Source organism: Malus domestica, chromosome 17 (assembly GCF_042453785.1).
Source record: "Malus domestica chromosome 17, GDT2T_hap1".
In the NCBI taxonomy this organism is placed as follows: Eukaryota; Viridiplantae; Streptophyta; class Magnoliopsida; order Rosales; family Rosaceae; genus Malus; species Malus domestica.
In genome coordinates, this window is record NC_091677.1 from 22,372,851 (window position 1) to 22,392,758 (window position 19,908).

The 19,908-nt window shown below is 35.1% G+C and overlaps 1 long non-coding RNA gene and 1 pseudogene across 1 annotated transcript; one reads left to right on the plus strand and one right to left on the minus strand.

Annotated features, from left to right (window-relative positions):
* Positions 1–5,639: 5,639 nt before the first annotated feature.
* On the plus strand, positions 5,640–7,218 carry LOC114823509 (NEDD8-conjugating enzyme Ubc12-like; annotated as a pseudogene).
* Positions 7,219–14,807: 7,589 nt separating this feature from the next.
* Positions 14,808–18,521, minus strand: LOC139193290 (uncharacterized). Its single transcript, XR_011577682.1, has 2 exons — positions 18,374–18,521; positions 14,808–18,193 (listed from the first exon to the last, which is right to left on the minus strand). It is a non-coding gene; the product is annotated as an uncharacterized lncRNA (long non-coding RNA).
* Between the last annotated feature and the right edge of the window lie 1,387 nt (positions 18,522–19,908).

Below are 19,908 nucleotides of genomic sequence, written 5' to 3' on the forward strand. Positions count from 1 at the left end.
CTAATCTCCGAGCAAAAACCAAGACAACATCAAATTGTTGAGAAATTTTTTAATGTGCCGATAATATGTCAGGTACACCAAGTGTTGAATACTTAAAAAAATATTCAAATATTTGTCTTATAACACTTGGTATACCATGTCATTTTCCTGACACTGAACACTTCCTTTGAAATGGGCACACCGAACACTTCCTCCAAAATGCCAAAATGCCAACCAATGTCTTACCTAGATGTGAGAAGAATTCGTTGAGTTCTCCTAACAAGTCTCCAAGACCAAGCTCTCGGTCACAGACCAAACCTAAAAGGCTAAAACTAGAAGATGGAATTCAGTACTCACGATCTATCTTGTGGAACTGTTAGCTACATTGCAAAAAATGAAAGATTAGTTCAAAAGAAGATGATATAGAGAGAGATTGAAGGCTCTTGAATTGATTGATGTCTTTGATACAATAGGTCTAGCATAATACACAAACACACATTACACCAAATGTTCTAATGCAATTTAAAATGCCAACCAATGTCTTACCTAGATGTGAGAAGAATTCGTTGAGTTCTCCTAACAAGTCTCCAAGACCAAGCTCTCGGTCACAGACCAAACCTAAAAGGCTAAAACTAGAAGATGGAATTCAGTACTCACGATCTATCTTGTGGAACTGTTAGCTACATTGCAAAAAATGAAAGATTAGTTCAAAAGAAGATGATATAGAGAGAGATTGAAGGCTCTTGAATTGATTGATGTCTCTGATACAATAGGTCTAGCATAATACACAAACACACATTACACCAAATGTTCTAATGCAATTTGTAGATTTTTTTTTTTAACTTTTCAACTAGTTAAGTTATTACATGGGAACTTTAACGAAAAGCTTACAGTATTGTTCACTTTAACGAAAAATCACATTTTTACACTAAAAAGTCAATCATGTTACTATTCATTGTACCCTTTGTTTTATTTTTATATTAAAACTCAAAATTTTCAAACTTGTTTCATTAGTTTTCTTTTATTACATTTTGTTATACCAAACATTGTTCCTGATAGATTTTCAAAAATCTCTACAAGTTATCATGTGTGTTATGATGGATAAAATTGTAATAGGAGAACAGTCAAAATCGTAATCGGAGATTGAATTTAACAATGTTTTTGACGAGACAATAATACCATATATACTTAAAAAAAGTTAAATTGAAATCCCAATTTCCAACTGAGGTGTGAGGAGGAGGTTGGCCACTTGTTTTTTGTTTTTCTATTTTCATTTTCTGTTTGTCCAAAGGGGTACAAAACAGGTCATGGCCCGGAGATGACAAACACGACGATCTCGGGTTCCGATTCAATGCCGCCTCATACGGCTTTTTTTTTTTTGGGAATTGTTTTCAATAACAACACCAAGCCTGCTCCAACAATTTTGGTCTAGCAATAGGTGGCTGCTTCGCTGTTTTGGTTTGTATTGTGAGAGAGCAAGGTGCCGGGGAAATGTGAGGGAGAAGCTGGTGTTTGGTTTGCAAGAATAGTAGATATGTTGGTGTTAATATTGCCTGCGAAAATATGTTGTTTCGACTTGTATGGTCGGTCTTACGATATTTGTTTATGTAAATGAGTCTGGAATGTTCGAGTTCAAAATTTTCTTTCCACAAGTTAATTGAATTTAGAGCATATCTAAATATGTTGTTTCAACTTGTATGACCAGTCTTATGATTCTTGTACGACACAAAAAAAGCGTGCACATGTACAATTGTGAAAGTCAAACTTGTGATGCACACTAGCTACATGAATAAAAATAGTAACATTTTGCGTAAAATGTATATTTGTGACCGAGTTTAAAAATCTAGCTAGTCTACATACTTGCATGACTACATAGACAAAAACAGTAAGAGTATCCATAAAATGTATAAAGTTGATTGCAAAAGGAATGCAAGGGTATAATGATATTTTGCGTAAATAAATATTCATATATTACAGGATGGGACATAAATAGGAAAATTAAAAAGTTCCACTATTTTTATTTTATTTTTCAAATTAAGAAGCATCTGGTTGCTTCGTCAAGGTAGTCTATTTTTTCGGAGTCCAAAAAGACTTACCGAGTTATTTTAGCCTCCATAGCCATTATTGTGTATGCACAAGCGTCAAAAATTGAACAGAGGACATTACCGTGTGAAACATTGAAGATTGATTGTGGTCAACGAATACCATATAGGGAAAGAATTGTGTAGTCCTAATTATCTTCCTCGGACACTTACCTGAGCTTCTGTTCTTATCCGTTTGATAAAAATCCCATGGTCGTAATATAAAGATCAAAGTTAAAATTGAAAATATAATTTTTTTTCTTTTAGATGGAAGTTTCCTGCATGTTTCACTTCCCCTCTTTACTTTACGTCTCAATATCCTCCAGCAATTATTCAGCAGCCATGGATGAGAGGGAGAGATAGAGATCGAGACGGGCGATATTTAAGGGTGAGAATCAAACTCAAGATGTTGAATACTTAATTAAATAAGGGGTACCCTTAAATAAGCTACAAGTCCATCGTTGGTTGAATTGAATGCTTGAATTTAGGCGAACTGTTATGTCTTCGGGCCATTGGGGCCAAGCCCGTCTAAGCTTAATTGTTGCTTATAGATAATTATTTGTAAAAATCGTGTTTATTAATTAGCATATATGCTTCATGTATTCTTGGAACAATATGGGTTCACAATTTTAGTTCCTTAGCTTTGAATACAAAATGATACGACAAATTCAAAAACTAGTTCCCGTTGTTACACTCGTGTAACTTTATTAACAAAAAAGAAAAACATCAACCTTGTTTTATGAAACTGGCGGGGTGAGCTAGACCAGAGTAAATGAGCATCCAACCATAGCTTAATCCGAGCGACGCCATTTTTGTCTCTGACTTGACGGGTCATAGACTGTATTCTGTGTTACAGTTGCATCCCAAACTTGTTATATGAGAATAGTATGATATTTATTATTTCGATAAACTCGTTTTCGAGTTGCATATTAATTGGTTCCTCCCATAGGCTCTGTTAACTTCTCTTCCAACCCAAAACCCAGCAAAAGGCCAAAAATTTCAGTGGGTATATTTGTTTCATGCTAGGTCTGCAACATCTCACATCGATCAACAGAGAGAAAGTGATATGCCTTATATATACATGTTCACCTCCATTTACTACGAGACCTTTTGAAACCTCACTGGCTTCGAAGTTCATCGGAACTCCGAAGTTAAATGAGTTCGAGCGAGAACAATCCAAAGATGGATGATCCACTAAGAAGTTTTTGTGTTTTTCCATAAACAAAATCGTGCAAGCTGAGCCTAAAGCAGATAATATCGTGCTACGATAAAATCAGTTTGGAATGAGACAGGGTCTGCGTTGCCGTGCTTGGTGTGTACTGAGGGGAGAAGTGCTGGGTCTGCGTTGTCGACACACCATCACAATATTTCAGTAATTTTCTGGGTCACCAAAATTATTGTATATATCTAATTTTAAATTGACTTGGTCGTTGCTTGGTCTTACACACCAGTCCAAAAACAAGGCTAATTTGGTAAATTCAACAAAACCAGAAGCAGCAGAAAAGCCAGCCTCTTCCCTTCCCTCCCAAGCCCACTTAAACACCATGACCCAACCACTCCCACCCTCACCAGAGAAAAATGCGTGACAGAGTCCTTACCATAGGTAAATGAAAGTTGTGGCCCTCCCTCAGCCTGTGGTCAATCAGTCATCCCTCCCTCAGCCTGCGGTCAATCAATCATAGCTTGTCACATCTTTCATAAGTTCATAGGTTCAACTGGCGTTTCCAAAAAAAAATGTGGAAACAAAGAATTTTGTTATTGCCAGAATCCAAATAAAGGTTTTACATATAATATTATTGTTTGTGTCAAACGATTATCACTTACTAATTATCTCCACTTCTTAAAGTTTCAAAGCTCATTTGATATCTTAATGATTTAAATAATAAGATTCAACTAGGGGTCCAAGTCGGAATGAGATTTTAATTTTTGACAATAAATTTTTTTGAATCTCTACACAAAAATTTCGAATTTGATGTTTTTTCAAAAGTTGAAATGAAAATTTGAATGGATTGAGAGATTCTGATAACTAGGAATTTTCGATATAATCTTTTTTTCAAAGTGTGCACCTAACTTATGTCGATACCAACATGTTTTGATTTCTGATAGTTTTCTATTAAATTATAAAATGTGTTGTCAACTCTGTCTTTTAGTTTTAGATATAGTTTGTTCATTGATTTTTATATTAATCATACTTGTAAAATATGTTGTTTCGACTTGCACGGTCGATCTTATGATATTTGCTTATGCAAAGAAATCTTGAACATTCGAGTTCAAATTTCTCTTTCCACAAGTTAAGTGAATTTAGAACATATCCAAATATGTTATTTCAACTTGCATGACCGATCTTATGATTCTTGTACGATACATGAAAAAAAACAGTAACATTTTGCGTAAAATGTATATAAGTGACCGGGTTTAAAAATTTAGCTTCTTTACATACTTGCATGACTACATGGACAAAAACAGTAATAGTATCGATAAAATGTATAAAGTTAATTGCAAAAGGAATGAAAGGGCATAATGGTATTCTGGATATCAGTGGACTGAGAGGGATAGTGGTTGGTGGGATTAAGTTTTAGGTTAAGGAGGTTTTGCACCAGTATACAGTTGCGGTCACAATGGCTACATGTTTTTTGATTTTCTGTTTTCCTTTTTTATTTGTCCAAAGGAATTTTTAGTACCCATTCCTACCAGCTGCTGCGTTTGAAATCCTATATTTACAGCTATAGTCACTCACTCACTCCCTCCCTCCCTTCTCTCTTACTCACTCCCTCTATCTCATTCCTCTGTCCCTCGTCTCTGTAAACTCGCTCCCTCTATCTCCTTCCTCTCTCCCTCTTCTCTGTAAACTCGCTCTCTCTCCTTCGTCTTTCTCCCTCTTCTCTCTTCCACCTTTCTGAAATGGAACATCCCGAGTTGGCTAACATTCTACCTTTCGTTTACGGAGGTATTTTCCTGCTTTTTATTCTATATACTTGTATTGTTTACTTAGGACAACCTGCGGAGGATGACAACCTCCGGAGGGGGAATGCTGCTCAGCTGAGCGTCATTTCCCCTCCGGAGGTTGTCCTTGAGCGTCATTCTCCTCCTCTGCAGGTTGTCCTAAGTAAATAATACAAGCATATAGGATAAAAAGCAGAAAAATACCTCCGTAAACGGAAGTTAGAATGTTATGTCGTTGATATAATTTGTATTTTTAGTTTTCGAATACATTTTTATTTTTTTTTCAAATACAGTCGAGGATATGTTGTTGATATGATTTGTATTTTTAATTTTTGAACACATTTTTATTTTTATTTTTTCAAATACAACTGACGGCATGTCATTGATATGATTTGTACGTTGGAATTTTTTTTTCAAATACAGCCGACGACATGTCGTTGATATGATTTGTATTTTTAGTTTTCGAATACATTTTTTATTTTTTTTTCCAAATACAGTCGACTGCATGTTGATATGATTTGTATTTTTGGAAAGAGACGCTTATGGCCGCACGAACCAGTAGCAGGAAGACAAGAATAGAGAAGAAAGGAAGATTATAAATCCGTTTCATTCCTTGGCCGTCTTCATTGTGCCTCTCCTATCTTTGCTTTCCCATTCCATTTCCTTTCCTTTTGCTTTTCTGCGGCATTTCGTCGAGCAGATTTTCTTCGATGTTTTTGTTCACAAATTGTTAACACTTACAACAGACATGTATGGTTCATCTTATTACCCGTTTTAAATTTGTGCTTTTCTTTTAATTACAGAAACCATGATCAGATAGTTTAAAGTGAAAGAAAAGCAAAAGGAAACATCTGAAAAAGCAAAGGAGAATGGTCTCGTAAAGAAGCAAAGTGCAGGAGAATTGCGTCTTCATAGAGGTAAATATGATTTTAGGATGTATATATGTTATGATTTGTTGCAATGTGGTACAAAGTTATACGCTTACATGCATATTAAGTTCCTAAATACACGTTTAACTCCAACGTACGTAAAGGCAAGGTTTCTGTGTTTATTTTAATTCCTTCAACCAGTCCTTCAATTGTATTATGACACAGAAATCAACGCAATGACGTTTTAGGATTCATATTGCCGATCCTATTTAGTGAGAAAAGGCTTTGTTGTTGTTGTTGTTGTTGTCGTCCTTCAATTGTATTATGATGTTGTCTTGTAGATATAAGTGAGTTGAACATGCTAGAAGAATGCAAGATTTCATTCCCCAATGGAAAGGATGATTTGATGGACTTTGAGATTACCATTACACCTTATCGGGGATATTATATGTAAGTGACCTTTGATCTGAAGCTTCATTTGGCTCTCTATACGTTGTTTGGATTTTGCAACTTCGATGTCATCTTGTTGACACCGACATTTTGTACCTCTTGTCGCAGGGGTGATGGGTTTGTCTTCACGTTTAAAGTTCCCGCAGTCTACCCTCATGAGCCTCCGAAGGTCAAGTGCAAAACCAAGGTAACGAAACCTTAGTTATATCAGAACTTAACTTTCGTGTATATTGGTTACGATCCAAACCATAATATATATCTGGTGTTGTATAATGCATACCATATGTGCAGATCTACCATCCCAACATCGACTTAGAAGGAAACACTTGCCTTAACATTCTTCGGGAAGACTGGAAACCTGTCTTAAATATAAACACTGTTATTTACGGATTGTATCACCTATTCACGGTATCTCTGATCGCAACACAAAATATTTTGTGACCTCAAACAAACTATCCGTTTTGTTTTTTCTAGGTTTTATTTGGATGTGTACCTGTTGTGAACTCAAATCCTGCATTTCTTCATGCAGGAACCTAACCATGAGGACCCCTTGAATCAAGAAGCAGCTGATCTTTTGAGGGACAATCCAAAATTGTTTGGTTTGAACGTGAGAAAATCGATTGAGGGAAACATATGGGTGGGAGGGGCCCATTTTCCTGGGTGCAAAACGGGTGACTTCTACTGATTTGGTTTATCTAGGGTTTTGCTTCTTCGTGGTCCAACCATGGTTGTATGAGGTTGAAGGTTTGTATGTTTTTTGGGTGTTTTCTGCATTTCAGGTGAGTACTTGGTGGGGGATTGTCTGGTGGCACATTTTCAGCCCATACTTGTAGCAGGAGAGTGTGTATTAGTGTAATTTTGATCTTCCTTCCATTAATAAGATGGCATCATGTTAAGGCTTGGTTTTGACTTGCTATTTCAATTTAACTGTCGTGGCCTTTTTTTGTTGATGGTTCGATAATTTGGGGATGCAGTTATTAATGAAACAACAATTCAACATATCGTGTCTCCCAGTTCAACCTCAATCATTTACGGTCTTGTCTTGTGGCAAATTTTCAGCCCATAATTTGCGGGTGCATGTATAAAATCATAACTATTATACGTATGATTTAGCATTTTGCTCATTCGGAGTATTAGATTAAACTCATGAAAACATAAAACTTCAGAGAAATGGGACTACATAGTGGCGGTGTCCCAATCCCTCATGCATCGTCATGTGCTTTAATTTACTGACATAACATTTCATGATTAGTTTAAAACATCATCACTTTAGCATGTTAGTTGTATGCGAGTTCTTCTCCCAAAGATGCATCAATGCAAATTGCAATCAGTTTTTCTGCATGTTTGATCCATATCCTGTAATTTTGGGTTGGGCCTGGTGAAATAGGCATTAAATGTTGGAATTCAAAGCCCATTATCTTACCCAAAAGCCGTTTTCCTTCTTCCTCTTGTGCAACTCAAATCCCCATGAACACTGTTATTTACGGATTGTATCACCTGTTCCCGGTATCTCTGATCGTAACACAAAATATTTCGTGACCTCAAACAAATTATCCGTTTTGTTGTTGCTAGGTTTTATTTGGATGTGTACCTGTTGTGAACTCAAATCCTGTATTTCTTCATGCAGGAACCTAACATCGACTTAGAAGCGGGAGCTGTTGCTGAACCGAAATCAAATTCATCACAGTATGCTTCCATGTCTTTCAATGCATCTTTATAGCACCGTTTATTTTTCTAATTCCATTTGTGAGATGATATGGTGGCGATCAATTGTCAATTTAGGACAAAAATCACCCTAAAGATAGTCAGGTTCTTAGGAATATGATGCATCAGGGAAAGCCATAGAGATATTTTTATGTCCTCTAGGTTTATGTAACGAAGATTATAGATCCCGAATGCATAATTTGCATTTTTACATTGTATGCTGTTCCTACCTCCTGATTTCCTTTGTCTTATTTATTAGACATAGCCCTAAGTTTTTTGGATTTTGCCCTAGGAATAAATGCTGTATTTCTAGTGCATTTTATGAAATTGATAGGCAGTGGAAAAAATCTTAAAGGTTATGAATATGCATTATTGGTCTTTCAATTACAACTTGCATCTTGTACTTTTATTTTAAAGTCATCAAGAGACTGTAATTGAAGGGATTGAGAATCCATGGACTTTTTTTTCTTCATTTTTCGGGTATCATACATAAAATGAAAAAGGTATGATACCCCAAAAATGTAAAAAAAAAAAAAAAGAAGGTTCGTGGATTCTCAATCCCTTCAATTACAGTCTCTTGATGACTTTAAAATAAAAGTACAGGATGCAAGTTGTAATTGAAAGACCAAATAATGCATATTCATAACCTTTAAGGTTTTTTCCACTGTCTATCAATTTTATAAAATGCACTAGAATTACAACATTTATCCCTAGACAAAATCCAGAAAACTTAGAGCTCTACTATGTCTCAAAAATAAAATAAAAAAGGAAAGCAAGAATGCGAAATTATGTACAATCTTTTATTACATTCTTATTTAATTGATTACATTCCTATGTTGTTTGTGCTTACGAAAAGGCATATCCCGTTGAAGGTAGGGTCGAAACCGAAACTGCATGGTTAATCGCTAAAAGATGTTTTCTTGTGCGGAAGAAATTTCATGAAATTATAGCAATCGGTATGGAACTAGTCGTAGGAAAAGTGCAGTTACTAGTATGATAAAAGATTTGAGTTTTGCATTAGGCAGTTGTTGAGATGCTCAGACAAAAGCGGTGAAAAATTATCAAGGTGACACAAATAATGGGGATGAGGTAACAATTTTCTATTTTTTTTTTGTCAGCACCTACTTTTATTTTTTTGAGATAATTATTTTTTTTCCCACTTTATTTGAGAAATAAAATTTAATTATAATGTTTCATTGATTTATGAAAAAAACATAATTTAACAAAGCACTTTAATTAAATAATAGAACTATATATTAAACAAATAAATCTCGAATAGTTACAACAATGCCGTTTAATATTTACTTCTCATTACTTGGGCTTTAATTAATATAATTGCAGATTGCATCCGCTATATTAATTGAACATAGCACCAATTAATTAAGTTTTGCTCTTTATATTGTTCTTTTACACTTTCTGAACTTACAGTTATGTGAATTAAATCTTTGAAAATATATGTGCCCCGGTTTGAATCCCCAAGCATGGTGTCGTAGGTTTGGTATATGCGTTCGAGTTCAAATCTTTTTTCTCGTAAGTTATATGAATTTGGAGTATTCATCAACTTACATGGTCGGTCTTATAATCCTTGTGCGACATAAATAAAAAGTGTACATGTACAGTTGTGTTTTAAAGTCGAGATTTTGATGCTCCCAAGATACATGAACAAAAATAGTTACACTATTCATAGATTGTACATAAGTGATCGGATTTAGATTCATAGATTGTCTCTGTTAGACTAAAAACTTGAGGGTTTTAGAAAATTGGAGGTCTTGTGCGGTAACACTACGTGCACCATTCTACTTAAGTTAGGGAAAATAATACTAATACCTTTGGATTAAGCCTAATGAAGTAGGTTCGAGGTTCATGGGTGGTCTTGCTTTAAGTTGATTATAGAAGGAGTGCAAAGGTATTACTGGTTTTTTGGATATTCAGGATAAAACCACCCGTAACTCAGCCGGGGGGCGGGAAATGGTTTTTGGATATTTAGGGTGTGTGAATAGTTGACAGAGAATACTTTAGGGGTGTGATATTCACACACCCCATTTTACTTCTCACACATACCTTTTTAATTTTCAACCGTAAGATTGGATGAATTGAAGAATATCAACTGACATAATTTATCAATGGGTGTGTGAGAAGTAAAATGAGATGTGTGGATAGCACATCCCATACTTTCTTGTACCGCACACATAAATTGATAACCAAGTGTTATTATATAAGTAAATGAACACTTCAAGGCACTTGCCATTTGGTATGGTTGTGAGTTTGCTAAGTCTATGGGCTTGCATAGAATTATTGTTGAATCAGATTCTAAAGAGAACATTTCTGCTTTGGCTCATGATATGTCCTCTGGCCGCTAGGAGGCTTATCCTACGTTGACTAAAATCTTAAGGCTTAAGGATATATTCCAATCATGCCGCTGGTCTTGGGTTCCGAGATCGGTCAATCTGGCGGCGAACCGCTTGGCGTCGAGAAGAAACACGGAGATGTGCGGGTCTACTTGGATTAGCCGTCCCCCATCGTCGTTGGTTCATATTTTGAACAAGGATGGTCTCCCTTGTCCCCCATAATTGTATTTTGGTAGTGAAAGGGGTGACGCTTGGCACTTGGTGCTGTGTCTTTAGTCTGTACTCCCATCTTCACTGCTTTCTATTTTTCTCCTCTGGTTGTTGCCTCCTGGTAGGCTTCCTTGTGTTTTAGCTCCGGCCCTGGTTATGAATTTATCCAGTTTCTCAAAAAAAAAAAAAAAAATTGGACACATCAGCACTTCAACTCAGTGGGTAACCAGAGGTTTAGTCAGCTATATGACTCGGTCCACTAGGCCTCTTGACTTGGGCTGGATCTTGTAAAAGTTGATGGGGCCTCAACGTGGGTTGTGTCAAAGCTTTTACACACTACAGTACTTGAGAAAATAAAATGTTAGGATTAGATGCAACATGCGGGTTTGGAACCCAAGTGATTGATTTAGGTTGTATGTTATTTTTTTTATGAACTATGGTGTGGCTTAAGGTAGCTAGAGTAATGTACAAACATTGTTCTCGTTATATTTTAAAAAATCTCTCCATGTTAGCACGTGTGTTATGATGGATAAAATCGTAATAGCAGATGGAATTTAACAATGTTTTCAAGGAGACAATAATACGATATCTACTTGAATAGGGTTAATTGACTTCCAGATTTCCAATTGAGGAGTAAGGAGGAGGTGGGTCCCAGTGACCCTGCCAATGGGTATAGGATTTTCTCCCTTCCTATTACCATCCCATTACATCCCCTCCTCTCACTCTTCTTTTTGCCTTATTTTCTATATAAAATTTTCAAAACAAGATATAAACATGGCGTAATTGCAACCCTTTAAATAAGAGGTGATGGAAGGGGTGAGAGATTAGGAGGGGAGTTCCTACTCCATAAAACTTGGACTCAGCAAATGTCACGCCTGTACAACAATTGTTGATGGCAGATCACCGACTGCTTAGAAGCCGGACTTGTCTTTGTTTTATAGGCTCAGGCGCAGACTGCGTGTCTGGCTCTGATATGGACAAGGATTGTCTGCCGTCCATTTCCAGTGCCCTCCCCGTGCCCTCCTGTTTGTGTAATCACGGTTAAGCCACGTCAACATTTTATATTACTATTCATTTTTTGTCTTATTATATATATAAAAAAAAACAATATAAAATGTTGACGTGGCTTAACCATGACCACACAAAACAGAAGAGCACGGGGAGGGCATCAGAAGTGGAGGGCAGACAATCCTTATCCCTCAGATATGCCATGCTGCAGGCTATAGATGTCCTAAACCCTTTTTTTGGAGCTTTGTTTTTTAAGAAAACTAATGAAATGTTTGAAAACTTTGAGTTTTAATCATAAAGACAAAATAAAAGGTAAAATAAATAATATCATAATTGATATTTTAGTGTAAAAATGTAATTTTTCGTTAAAATATACAGTACCGAGAGGTTTTCTCTAAAATTTGTTTGTTTTTGTTGTTTGGGGGTAGGGGTAGACACCCCCTAGCTAAGACTAAGACTGGAAAATATCAGCTTTTGTCCTACGATTTTGGTACGATGTAGGCTATGACCTCATTGCTTTGGTCTGTGGCTGATGGGTGGACACGTCCAATTGATACAAATTCGTTGACTATGATGGATCAAGAGTGGAGCATTACAATGGCCGTGATTTCGTTCACCTGCCAAAAGATTTTGCATCTATAGAGTTGCTTTTTTATTTTTTGGAAGGAAAAGTCGACATCATTAACTTGAAAAATTATAAAGAGTTATAACAAAAAGATCATAGTACTGTTTATTTTAACGAGAATTCACATTTTTATACTAAAAAGTCAAACTTGATACTATTTATTTTACCCTTTATTTTGTCTTTATCGTTAAAACTCAAAGTTTTCAAGTCATTTTCATTAGTTTTCCTAAAATTATATTGTTTGTTGAATGAGAAGGTCCAGAATAACATTTGGAGGCTCCTCAATCCAAACTACAAGCCTAAACAAGAAACATGTTTAATAGCCGATCCTTGGCATAAGGTCATGCTTGGAAAGACCTTTAGGAGTGGTTTGGGAGTGAGGTGCTTAAAAAAAAAACACTCATGAAAAAAAGCTGTAAGGGTTTTAGGTGTTTGGTAAACTAAAAAAAAAGGCTTATTTTGGAAGCTGCTGTGAGAATAAGCTGAAATCAAAGAAAAAAGCTGAAGCAGCTATTTACAGCTTTGGAAAACTAGTTTTTTTTCAAAGCACACAGAGTTACAGTGCTCCTTTAATGAAAATACCCACTATCAGACTGCTTTTTTTTTCCAAAAGCACTTTTACAAAAAAATTTACCAAACACTCGGCTGATTTATTTCACAGCCGCTTATTCTCACAGCAGCTTTTTGTCAAAGCACAACAATACCAAATCAGCCCTTAGTTACACTGAGCCACCTAAGACTAAAGGATTTCGAGTGTTCAAACTGGAGTGTGATATTGATGCTGGTCCACAATGGATGGAGGTTGTTGAACTTGGTGGTCGGGTATTATTTGTGAGCAACCACCATTCCGCCGTATATTGTACTCTATGGTCAAAAGGTAGAAAAAAAAACAATATTTATTTTGACTTTGATTACTCGTGTTATGACTCAACCGGATGTAACTTTGGAATATTTTCCTTCACAAATAAGAGTATTAGGCATTTTAGTTGCCCCAAAAGTCGTTCTTGGTCGCAGTTGTATACCACATCTTTATGGTTCGTACCCAATCTTTGATAGGCTAGTTTAATTAAATTTTGTTTTGTTTCCTTTTTTAGTTGGAAATATTTGCTTTTTTATTCTTATTCTTATGAAAATCGTTTACTTCTTATACTTATATGCACTTAATACATATATAACTAATGTGAATATATGTATTTAATACAATCTCTTTTATAAGCTAGAAAAATTTAGAGCATCCAGATATTATATTAATTTGCATGGTTGATCTTATAATCCTTGTGCGGTATAAATAAAAAGTGTATATGTACAATCGTGGAAGTCGAATTGTGATGGTCCCGAGCTACATGAAACAAAATAATAAAATTCTAGACAAACTGTATATATGTGACCGGATTAAAATATAGAATACAGTAGCGTTTAGTACAATGCAAAAACGTCAAAGAGCCTTGCACTCTGTTCTAGCAAAACCATTCCTGATTTCATATATAAAATGAGGTACATGAGAGATGTAGTCTTTGTACTCTTTTCTAGCAGCCAAACATACAAAAATGGACTTAAATTAATGAGATCCCAACAAAAGTAGGCTTTTTAGCTAAAATGATCACTGAGATTTGCATAACTCATCACTTTGATACCTAAGATTTGAAATCAATAGAAGTGGTCTTTGAGTTTGTCGACAAGCAATCATTTTGGTCATTCCATGAAAAATTGTGTTAAATAAGGAGCAAAATGACAAAAATACTCTCAATTTAATAACAATGACCAAATGATTTGACAAAAAGTAAGGGTATTTTTGTCATTTTAGCATTATTTAATGAAATTTTTTCATGAAATGACCAAAATGATTGATGGTAGACAAACTCATGGACCACTTTTATTGATTTCAAATTTCAAGGACCAAAGTGAGAAGTTATACAAATTTCATAGACCATTTTGGCTAAAAAGCCACGAAAGTATTAGGCAGGATAGAGATCGCATTTACATAATTATATGTGTGATTTAGTACCGAGTAGGCATGCATCCCATTGTCCAATTAAAGCACAGCTTAAATTTTGAAAGAGAAATGATAAAGCAATAGAAATTCCAATTCACACCTAAATAAGGAGATCATCATTCGCCATTATTTATACCGAGCGAAGAGAGACTTACTTGCATATTAAACGTTAAGATGTCATTAGTTATAATAGTATTTTGAATTAATTACATATTATTTTGTTGTTTAATTTTTCTTCACGATAATAAATAATTGGTTTGAGATCTCACAACAGCGACATCGATCATGGCAATTTAAATTTGCGTACCTGTAGTAATGTTATGTATTATGCATTGATATATATATACACACAAACACACACGCACACATATATATGTGCATATATATATATATATTCATATGCAATTGCAATTTTGTGTAAATAATTGAGAGATGAAGTCATTATTTGCTGTTTTGAGGATCATGTATATATTCATATACAATTGCAATTTTGTATAAATAGTGCAACCTTGATGGATAATGTTACTGTTTTTGTGTAATTTTTCTTAGCCTCCGTCTGACTAACACCTAGTGCAACCTTGATGGATAATGTTACTGTTTTGTGTAAATGTAATGATAATCATGTTTCATATAGTCTATTTTCCTAACAAAGACATATCAAACACTGCAAGAAAACACGGCTACTGGGACAATATTTTATGCGAAGCCCAACAATTGTAACATTAGATCATGAAACATCGTTTCACCTATTGAGCGTAACTTGCACCTGGAAATCGCCATGCTAGGCTCAGTAACCATTTGGATTATAGGTCTCATTCTGTCGCAGTTTTCGATATGCCTAAAAGTACGAAAATACAGATAAATAGGATTTACCATTATAGTAATAACTAATCTCCGAGCTCAAAGACAAAAACCAAGACAACATCAAATTGTCGAGAAAATTTTCAGTGTCATGAGAATATGTCAAGTACACTAAGTGTTGAATACGTAAAAAAAATTTAACAATTTATATTATAACACTTTGCATCCTGTGCCGTTTTCGTGACACACTGAACACTTCCTCTGAAATGGGCACATTGAACACTTCCTCCAAAATGCCAGCTAATGACTTACCTAGACGTGAGAAGAACTCGTTGAGTTCTCCTAACAAGTCTCCAAGACCAAACCCCCGATCATATACCAAACCTAAAACTAGAAGATGGAATTCAGTACACACAATCTATCTAATGGAACTGTTAACTACGTTGCAAAAGATAAAAGATTAGTTCAAAAGAAGATGATATAGAGAGAAACAAGAGAGAGATTGAAAAGGAAAAATGAAAGCTCTTGAATTGATTGATCTTTATGATACAATAGGTCTAGCATAATATGCAAACACACATTACACCAAATGTTATAATGCAATTCGTAGATTCTTTTTTTTTTTTTAAGTTTCCAACTAATTGAGTTATTACATTTTGTTGTACCAAACATTGTTCCTGATAGATTTTCAAAAATCTCTCCAAATTATCATGTGTGTTATGATGGATAAAATTGTAATAGGAGAACTGTCAAAATCGTAATTGGAGATTGAATTTAACAATGTATTTAAGGAGACAATTATACCATATATACTTAAACAAAGTTGAATTGAAATCCAAATTTCCAATTGAGGTGTGAAGAGGAGGTGGGAGGAGGAGGTTGGCTACACGTTTTTTTGTTTTTCTATTTTCATTTTTTGTTTATCCAAAGGGGTACAAAACAGGTCATGGCCTGGAGAGGACAAAGACGACGTTCTCGGCTCCCGGTTCAATGCCGCCTCATACGCCTTATTTTTTTTCTTTTTTTTTTTCTCTATTTTTTCAGGAATTGCTTTCAATAACAACACCAAGCATGCTCCAACAATTTTGGTCTAGCAATAGGTGGCTGCTTCGTTGTTTTGGTTTGTATTGTGGGAGAGCAAGGTGCCGGCCAAATGTGATGGAGAAGCTGGAGCTTGGTTTGCAAGAATAGTAGATATGTTGGTGTTCGGTTAGAGAGGTAAGAATGATTAAAATTTTAATCATTAAATTAATTTAATGTTGTTTAATATATACCCCTCTTACGATTTTCAGTGTACATATTCAAAATATTTGTGTACAGATTCAAAATATTTGTGTACAGATTCAAAAAATTTATTGTCGAAAATTAGAAATCCATTCCGACTTAACTCCTAGTTGAATCTTATTATTTAAATCATAAAGATATCATAAGAGTTGAACTCTAGCTTACCTGAAATAAATAATTTCATCTTTATCACAAACCGAATGTTGTATCCACCATTAGCTATTCATGGTTGGAACATAAAAAAAAAATAGAGATAATTAGTAAGTGATAATCATTTGACACGAACAATTCATAAGTTAGTTATCATTATCCATTCTATTTACGGAGCTATTTTGCTCTTGTTTGTCTTGTACGCCTGTTATTCTTACCGTAGAACCACTGGAGAATATGGAGGGGAATGGTCAGCAAGGTCAACAAGTAAGCCGCGATCAACAGGGGCGGGGCGACCGTGGCCGTCATCAACAAGCACGCGGTCGTCGTAGACGAGATCAACAAGATGTCGGCAAGGGTGGCAAAAAGCGGGAGTTGTTGCTGAACCGAAAATCAAATTCACCACAACAACAGTATGGTTTAGGGTTTAAGTGTTTTTCAATGCTTCTTTATAGCATTGTCTATTTTACTAATTACAGCTACCGCAACCATCACGTCCCCCATAGAATACCTTCATACACAGCTCCATCTCTAATATAATTATGGGGGCAATCATTCATTGATTTAGGTCAAAAATCATCCCAAAAAATAGTCATGTTCTTAGGAATAGGATGCATCAAGGAAGCAACAGAGATATTTTTATGGGCTCTAGGTATTTATTTACATATTATTATAGATCTCGAATGCATAATGTGCGTTTTTTTACCCTAGTATGTTGTTCCTACTACCTGATTTCCTTTGTCTTATTATTTAGACATAGTAGAGCCCTAAGTTTTCTGGATTTTGCCCTAGGGATAAATGCTGTAATTCTAATGCATTTTATAAAATTAACGGACAGTGGAAAAAATCTGAAAGATTATGAATATGCATTATTCGGGCTTTCAATTACAACTTGCATGTCTCTACTTTTATTTAAAAGTGATCAGGAGACTGTAATTGAAGGGATTGAGAATCCATAGACCTTTTTTCATTTTTAGGTGTATCATATATTTTCTCATTATTAGGGTTGCGAATTAAAATGGTACATATTAAAAATAAAAACATTATGATACACCTAAAAATGAAAAGAAGAACAAAGTTTTGTGGATTCACAATCGCTTCAATTACATTCTCCTAATGACTTCTAAATAAAAATAGAGAAATGCAAGTTGTAATTGAAAGAACGAATAATGCATATTCATAACCTTAAAGATTTTTTCCACCGTCCATCAATTTTATAAAACGCACTGGAATTACAGCATATATCCCTAGGGCAAAATCCAGAAAACTTAGGGCTCCACTATGTCTCAAAAATAAGACATAGGAAATCAGGTAGTAGGAACAACATGCTAGGGTAAAAACACAAATTATGCATTCGGGATCTATAATATTTTGTAAATAAAGACCCAGAGCCTATAAAAATATCGCTATTGCTTCCCTGATGCATCTTATTCCTAAGAACTTGACAATCTTTGGGGTGATTTTTTACTTAAATCGACAAATGATCTCCACCATAATTATATCACAAATCACATATTGAACTGTGGTACAAAGGTAATCTATAGGGGACGTGATGGCCGCGAAAGCTAGAATTAATAAAATAGATGGTGCTATAAAGAAGCATTGAAAGACATGGAAGCATACTGTTGCGGTGGTGAATTTGATTTCCGGTTCAGCAACAGCTCCCACTTCTTGACCACTGCCGCCAATATCTTGTTCAGCAATTGGTCCCCTTCTTGACCACTGTTGTCGACATATCATAAAGGATCCTGAAAGAGTCCGCATACCATTAATCCTGTTATTTTTGTGCTCTGCATTTTTTTTTTCACCGACTTTAAATTTCTTATCACACTAGCAAATCTTATACATAAATCTTAAAATAAATTACAAATTATTGAGTCTAGGATCAACAGAAGCAATTACGACATTTCAGATATGGGATAAAATACATTTTCATAGTTGGAAAATGATGCTAAAGCCTCTTGTGTTTCAGAAGGAAGTATATCCTTGCAGTGATGAGAGTTAGGAGGAATTGAGAAGGGAGAGAGAGTGAGGCGTGAAGATTGCAGAATGAATTGGGAAAAGATGAGGGTCTCAAGGAAGTATGAAATGATTTGGAATTGGGAAGGTGGTAGTGTTATTATATAGTGTTAGAGAAGCGAAAGGTTTTAGGGTTTTCATGTCTCAAATTACCTGACTCTCACTTCCCAAATTAACCTTGTAATGACCTATGAATATCCGCTAAAATATGTTGTGTGATCGCATAATTTGGCATGAGTAGTGGGGATACCTTGGTAAAAGAAAAGAGGTGAGGTTGGTAGGTGAGAGTAATGGGGATATCTTATTCAGTACGTACTATTTTGTTGTTTTTTTTATCTACTGCATTATTCACATCAATGCGTTTCGGGTTGGAAAGATAGAGAGGAGAGGGCTCGGCCTTGTTAGTTGTCACCATCCCAGAAACAGGCCCTTCACTTTCTGGGGCACATGAAAGTTGCATAGCATACAAACCCCCAATAGACATGCCCATTCAATTCAACTTTTTGTCCTCTCTCTTCCTCTCTGGTAACCTAGCTACATCCATTGTATTTTTTCAGTTTGCTTGCTCAATTGCTTTCTAGGAAGAAATTAAACATTCGATCAACAAGGAAAGTAATAATAATGATTTGTAGATGAAGGTCATCTCATATCTGTCCATCTTCTTTCTTGTGCCCAGAGCTTGCACCCACCTCAGTATATCAACATATCGAGGACTAGTGATTAGCGCGTACTGATGACTAATTACATGTTCGATTGAAATTTCTTTTCATTAAGATCAATGAAACAAGATGTATCTCTAGACCATCCATAACCGAAATGCAAAGTAAATCAAAGCTCTTATATCTGGGTTCAATCTTTTTATTGTTGGGAATACAAATCGGTCTTCAAAATATGTTAATTACTTGATCATATTTTCCTTATAATTTTGGGGTATTTTGATATGGGTCCAAAGTAACTAAAAATTGGACCTATTTCAAAAGTCAAAAGTCACTAAAAATTAGACCTATTTCAAAAATATGTTTATAAAATTGGACCTATTTCTAATTTTCCCTATAATTTTTCAGTTTTCAGGCTAATAATATAATAAGCATTCTTCATTACACATTGAAAATGCTAAGTTACTTATTGTCTTTCATTTTTTTTAGTGTCAAAGCGTAATTAAAATTGTAAATTTAATTCTCGTTTGTCAACAGCCTAGCCTAGGATTTAGCCAACTGGTTTCACACTAACGACCTCAACAATTTGGAAGATATTTGAGAATATGTATTCTAATTTATTGGAAGGTATCTCTATGGTTTAACACCGTCAACTTATTGGAAGATATTTTTATGCTCCCGGTGAATTAGCTCTATTTTCCAAATTTTGCAGCTATGTCAAGAGAAGGAGAAAATGGTATTGATTCCCCTCGATTATAGGAAATTAAACAAAGAGTAAATGGTAAGTT